The following is a 7,342-nucleotide window of genomic DNA, read 5'->3' as shown; positions in this document are numbered from 1 at the left end:
CACACCTTTAAAACAAAGACAAACTCAATACTTACGTCATAGAGTTGTCAGTATACAATGAAAAAAAATCTGTGTGAAGCACTTAATACAGTGCCAATCATCGTGCCCAATAAATACAAGCCATTACATTTTCATTGTAATGTATTTTTATACCAAACTATCAAAGAAGTAAATGGACAGATAGACAAATCAATGAAATACTGAGAAGTAAATTGTTTGGCTAGAAGACTAATGACATTGGGTAAGACTTGGAAACCTCACTTCTGGTGATGGGGGAGGAGGGCGATAAGTCCTGAAAATAACAGTTCGAATTTTCTGCCACTTCATTGAGATGGGGCAACAAAATCTAAATAAAACACATTTGCAGAATGTAAGGAAATGCGGTATTTCCTGGATGCCAAAGTTGTGGACTGTCAATCAGACTTACTATATATGGTCAAGGTTGATGCCAGGGAGAGCTAACTCCCTGCCTTTCTGGGTTGCATCATCTAGCCACTCAGCTGCTATTCAGGAAAGTAGATTCTCCACCTTGCATGTTGTGATGTTTGCTTCAAGTCTAAAGGAGGGAAACCTGGTCCAGGTAGCCATCAAGCAAAAGAAAGAAGGGGATGGCAAGGGATTCTGAGAAAACACACAAGGCTTATAGCAAATGCACCCCAAAACTTGTCTCTGCTACTGAAGCTGGAAAACTGGGTAGAAAATAGTAAGTTATAAAATTACAGCATGAAGGAACAAGAAGGAGGGTAGAGTTTGAAGGAATGAGGAGAAATTTAGAGAAGCAAGAGACAGTGAGAGATTTCTGCAGTAACCCATGGAACTGGCACATAGATTGAGAGCAGGAGGTACTTAAGAAACAGGAATCTGTGTCCTCTTCTGTGGTAGCAGCCTGGAGAAGGACCAAGACCTTAAAGAGGAATGGCTGAATTTTACATCAAAAAGATGTGAACTGAGGCACCAAGATTCCCAGACACATAAAAGATTTTGACAAAATTTGCCAAAGACGTGAGTCATTGCTTAAATGTTATCATCTTAATAATTCCTTGTATATGATCACCCAGCTTAAAATTACAACCCACCACCCCATCCAACATTCCAATTCCTTCTACTATGTTGTAACTTCTTTACTTAGCACTAATCATCTTCTAACATATCATGTAACTTACTAATTCATGATGATTACTGTTTATTGTCTATCTTTTCTCCACCCCTAAAACATAAGCTTCATGAAATTGGGGATCTGTTTTGTTTACTGATATGTTCCAAGCACCAAGAAGATTTCTTGGCAAAAATTAGATGCTCAATAATATTTGTTGAATAAATGAATCCCTGTAACCTATGCAAATATATGACCAAATATTGACCCCTTCACCTCCACCTTCATGCTCAGTCCTATGCAAGACTCTGGAACTTTGATATGAGGGGTGGAGGTGCCCTGGTAATTACTGAAGTTGAAATTACTATCAATCTATTATTTTTCACACACCTGATCGTAGATTGAAATTCATATGTGCAATATAAATTCTCATATCTTTCAAATCCATATACTTTTATCTTTCTCCCTTCCATTAACTTATGCATGCCATCATCTTCCTCCCAGGTTCACTACAATAACATTCCATGTTTCTCCCTGCCTTTCCTCTTGCCTCCTTCTAGTAGATGGACTCCCATAATAATGCAGTCCCTTGCTTCTTTTCTAGCTTTCTATTCATTAGCGTCTCCCAATTCCTCCCACATTCCCTGACCTTCATACTTTTCTCAACAACCCTCCTCTCTGCACACAGCACATTGGAAATTTGCATTAATTTATTTACTCTTGTATACTTAGAGTATTTTCTGAAATATAAACACATAATAATTTCAATTGTGATTAAACTGATTAAAAAGTAATTCCTTTATTTTCTCCACCAATCAAGTGAACTTACAAAATGTGAGGGATTTTTTTTAGCTAAATTCATCTTTAAAATAGATAAACTAAATAAAAATACATCTTACATAAAACAAGAGTTTCAAAGGGTTACATTCTCTAGACTTAGAAGATGTGTGTCTAAGCATGATTTCCTATTCATTATGTTAGAATTAAATAATGCTAAAGAAACAGTAAAAATGTAGTGTAAGTTCAAGTAAATATTTCAAAAAATAAAAAAGAGCATATTAAGTTAAAATTTTAATTAAAAATTCTTCTTATATTGACCTAATGATGCATAGATTTGGACATAGTCACTTGCATATACCAAATTTTAGAAGATAGAATGAGAGATTGTTTAAGTGATTGCTTATAATTAGTGATAGATGCTAAGGGCTCATGGAAAAAACAATGTCTTTTTCCCTTTAGCTTAGCTGATCTGAAAAGCTGACAGTGTCACACTAACAAAGTTTGTGTAGGAAAAAAAAGGGCTGTTGCTTAGTCGCAAAGCCCTAGAGTGGAGAGTGTGTGTGCTTACGGGTAAACAGATTATCCAGCAATCTTTCCTGAGAGAAGCAAGGAAGTGTGTTCCAGCACCTGACCTTATCTGCTTCACATCTGTCTTTTTCTAGTGAAACCCCACGGTAAATAATGGGCATTTACGAGCATCTAAGAAGATTTAATCATTTGAATAGATGGGACATTCCCACTTCCAACGATGTGTATAGTAGTATGAAAGGTAGTATTGAAAGGTTATAGTTAAGCTGACACTTTGCACTCAGGTATAGGTTCCCACAAGTTGTTGCACTCTTGGTGAGGTGGAGTAAATTTGCCTACCTTTAACAAATAGAGTAGAATCTTGTTCTAACTCTGGTGTTAGACCGCAAGGGTTTTCTCATTCCTGGCTTTCTAAATGGAAGAGGTAAATAATACATCAATATATACACAGTAACACAATACCATCCTACACATAGCAGATACCTATTGAATACTGACTGTGTGCCAAACATTGTGTTAAGCAACAAAAAAAGGATATAAAAAAGTATAGTACTTGCTCTCAAAGAACTCATAGTCTTGTATAAGAGAGTGTTGAAGAGGATGGTTGGAAACAAACAAGACAACACTTACAATGTAGTATGAAATATACTACCATATAATATGATATAATGTAATATAAGATATAATGCTACGGATATATTCTGGGGAATGCAGAGGAGGGTGTCTAAGGCATTTATGGGGAGAGCAGGACAGGATAGTAAGCTCATTATCCTGAGTCTTCAAGAATGTTGGCCAGGTGTTGGAGGGACATGGGGATGAGAAGAGCAATAATGGAAAGTAATTTCAAACCGAGGGAATAACAATTCAGAAGGCATAGTGGCCCAAGATACCTTCGGAAGACTGTAATTACATAGCTGTATAGCAACAACATGGAGGGTAATCTATATTGGAAACCAGATGGAAATGGAGCATTTTTTACTGCATTATTCTTTTATAATAAAGGTAAAGAAATTTAATATTACCAAATTGAAGCACACCTAATAAGTAATATTTTGACAGTTATTATATCTAGAATATTGAGTCCTTGATATAAAACCATGTTGTCTACTGAATAGACTTCAAACTGACAATTATCCTGTTTTTTAGACCAATTTTTAGCACCATGTAATTTCTGCTTTTCTGTACCAATTTTTCTCAGGTGAAAAATGTGAAAAATATCTACACTTCTCAACTTTCAGAGATGTTGTAAAGGAAAAAGATGTAATAGATGTGAAAGTGTTCCATTATTTTTTATTGGAAGAAGATTTATTCCTTTTTATAATTTACAGCCCCTTATATATTAAGCACTGGGCAAAAGTGAGTTAGTGTCAGTATTTACCAGAAGGCAATTCTGATCTAAGAAGGACTACAGAGGTGTAAAGTTACAGAGAACAAATGCAAACTACCTTATGTTTACTTAAATTAATAAAAATTAATAAAAATAAATGTAAGCACAGTGACAGGAAACTTTGCTATCAAGATGACTAAGGACAGAAGCGTGTGAGCTGAGTATCAGCACGAATGAGACCTTCTGGAAGAAGACAGATTTCAGAATCTCTTCAAATAGCAGAAAGGATCTATTGTAAGACTCAACACAGAAAGGGAACAACTGAGGGATAAATAAGTATGAAGGTAGATATTTAATGTATTTTTAATATCTTAAATGTATTTTTTAACTACACTAATAATACACATGTACATAACTATACAGGGTTCAAATAGAATACAAGCATACAGGGCAAATCTTGAAATTTCCATATATTGCATCCTTCCTTCCCTTCCTCTCCTGAGAAGTGACAACTGTCAAACCCTTGATATGCCTTTTGTGTGTGTGTGTGTGATTTCAGTATAACCCACATATAAAAAAGTGTCCAAAACATAAATGTTTGGCTTAATGAATTATCATGAAGAAAATTCCTGTGTTACCTCCACCCGGGTCAAGAAATAGGATCTATCAGCCCTCAGAGTGGCCCCTATCTGAACTAGTGCTTGCCAAAGATTACCTTATCTCAAGAGGATACACTATTTTTACTTCTAATATTCGAGTTCATTTTATCTGCTTTTAAATGTAACAATAAGACTCATAATGTTTTGTTTATATGTGTCTACCTTCTTTCTGTTCAGTCTTTGATTTGTGAAATTCATTGTGTTTCATGGAGTAGCTGTAGTTTCTTCATTTTCGTCTCTGTACATTATTATACATAAAAAATAAACCATAATTCTTTTATCCTATTGGTAGATATTTAGGTTCCTTCTTGTTTGAACTATTTTAATAACTTTTCTATGGACATTCTTGTATACATGCACAGATTTCTGTCAATATGCCTAACAGTAAAACTCATTGACTTGAAGGGTATGCTTATGTTCAGCCTTAGTTGATAGTGCTAAACTGTTTTTCAAAGTGGTTATACTAATTTCTGTAGCTCCAGATCCTCACCAACACTTAGTATTATCAGCCTTTTAAGTTTTAGCTATTCTGGTGGATGTATAGTGGTACCATATTAGTTCAGCAGGACAATAGTATACCTCAAAACACTGTTTTGGAAATAAGTGGTCTAAAAAACAGGGAAGTGAGGCCTCAGTCTGGGAATTTTATCATGAAGTTTATGGATGCTATGAAAAAGCATTATTTAGCTCTGATGCCTATGAAATCGAAATAGAGCCAACTAGAGTTCTAACTCTACCCACAAAGTTTTTCTCAAGATCTTAAGGAACGAGGGGCTGAAGGGATAAAGAGACCAACTTAAAAGTCCTCACCGGAAGTTATTAGCTCTGTTCTACTCTGAATTTCTATGATTTATGCAGGATATGTTTACAAAGTATGGTCAGAGATCACTAAGGTTCCTGAAGCCCTATATTTGCAGCCAATGACTATTTCACCTAAACCTCAGGATTCACTTCCTGAGGGCCTGAAAATTACTTGTTATTCCGTCTGCAGAAGGAAACCACAAAAGCCACAATGAAGCTAGAATCATAGCAAAGGATATCATCCTTCTCGTCACTTTTCTTTTTTCTTTTTTGTATTTACAATGATAAATCCCATATAAAATGAATTTCTTTAGCAACAAAGTGTAGAGATCTCTCTGCTGACATTTACTTATTTTTCTTTTTGCTATGAGATATATTGCCACAATAATTATCATTCATTTTTCTTGTTTTATTCAAACCAGTTATTAAAATGTGGCCTAGATTGGTTCAACATTCAAAAATCAATTAATTCAATTCATCACATCAACAGGCTAACAAAAAGGAATTAATCATCTCGCTTGTGTTTGATACGTACATTAGATTTCCTTGGTAGGTGTCCTTTGTTTCCATTTTGCAAGCTAGACTGGTTGCATTTTCAGCCTCCACAAGAATGCTATCCTGGGATAGGATGTCACTCCTCAACCAGGCAGGATTCACAGATGAATCTGGATGTTTTCTGGATGGCAGGTCTTTGTCTTCTTGGTTTCCTCCCTCCCTCGGTCTCCCTCGCTTGATTCCTTCCTTTCCCTGGAGTATAAGGTCAAATGACTTTTTAAAAAAAGACATAGAGGAGCTAAAATCTTAGAGTTTAGATTATCTGAAATACCTTTATTTGTTTCTCATATAAGATTTATTTTGTTTTCCAGGTTGGCTGGGAATAAAACTATAAAACAGTGCTCTCACACTTTTTGATGGCTTTTCTTCCTTGTTTCCTACTATCAGTTATTGTTATTAATAGTCAGATGGTGATCCAATTCTTGTTTGTTCTCTTGTCTTTGATGTTTTGAAATCTTATGATGCATCTCAATGTGTGTTCTTTTTCATCAAGGGAACACTTGGTGAGCTTTCTCATTTCTGGAAATTTTTCTTATAATTCATCTACTTGATATTTTACTTCAGGGATTGATGCTCTTTTTTTCCTATCACATGTTTATGTCCTTGTGTTTTGTTCAACTTTCTAAAAGATGTCTTTAATTTTTTCTTCCAAACTGACTACTGATTTTTCTCCTGCTTTTTCTATGATACATATAATTTATGAAAGCTCTTTATTATTATTCCTCAAGGTATCCCATTCTCAGTTCATAGATGCAATGTACTCTTACTTCTCCAGGATATTAATGATAGTGTTTATATACCTTACGTTTATATGCCTTATTTATATACCTTAGCTCCATACACCATCTCGATTTTTCAGATTTATATTTATACTATTTTTGTGTTTGGACCAGGCCTTGGGAAACATTGTTCCAAATTGTAAGAAGGCAATGAGAGGGAGACATCTAGGAACATTTAAAGGAGAATTGCTAAATTAAGTTTGGATATTTGGAATAATAATTGTCACTCATTAACAGATCTAGTGGAGCAATTAAAAATATTAGCAAGGAATACATGAATCAGAGGAGACTAATATTTCCACAACAACATGAATTCTGTCCATTAAATTTGGTATAATTTATATTTTAATTTGTATTTATATTTATTATAATTATGTAGTTCTGTTAAATTTGTTTTAAATGTCCGTTGATTTTGTTATAGAGCTGCATTATTTTTCTTCCCCAAAATTTCATCCTATAATAATTCTCCCTCATGGTCCTCAGCATAGAGTTTATACTTTAAAACACACACACACACACACCCCCACACACACACATATATACACATACACACATACACATAGCCTAGAATCACCTAAAAAATCAGTTCCTCAGAAAACACTACCAGGAAATTTTTTGAGTATATGGATACCCAGAAGTGGGCATTAGAATGAATATACTTTTAAGCGTTATTTCTAGTGGAGAAATTAGTATGGAATGCTAGGGACTGGCACAGTTAATGAACATTTAATCAAATAGTGGTGAGCATGAATAATTTAGCTGTGACTAGACAAATAAGGTAAAAGTAACTGGAAAATAGAAATGTTTCATGACAGAAAAC

Source organism: Equus asinus, chromosome 4 (genome assembly GCF_041296235.1).
Source record: "Equus asinus isolate D_3611 breed Donkey chromosome 4, EquAss-T2T_v2, whole genome shotgun sequence".
In the NCBI taxonomy this organism is placed as follows: domain Eukaryota; kingdom Metazoa; phylum Chordata; class Mammalia; order Perissodactyla; family Equidae; genus Equus; species Equus asinus.
The sequence above is the reverse complement of the archived record's forward strand: the minus strand, read 5'-3'. Positions refer to the sequence as shown.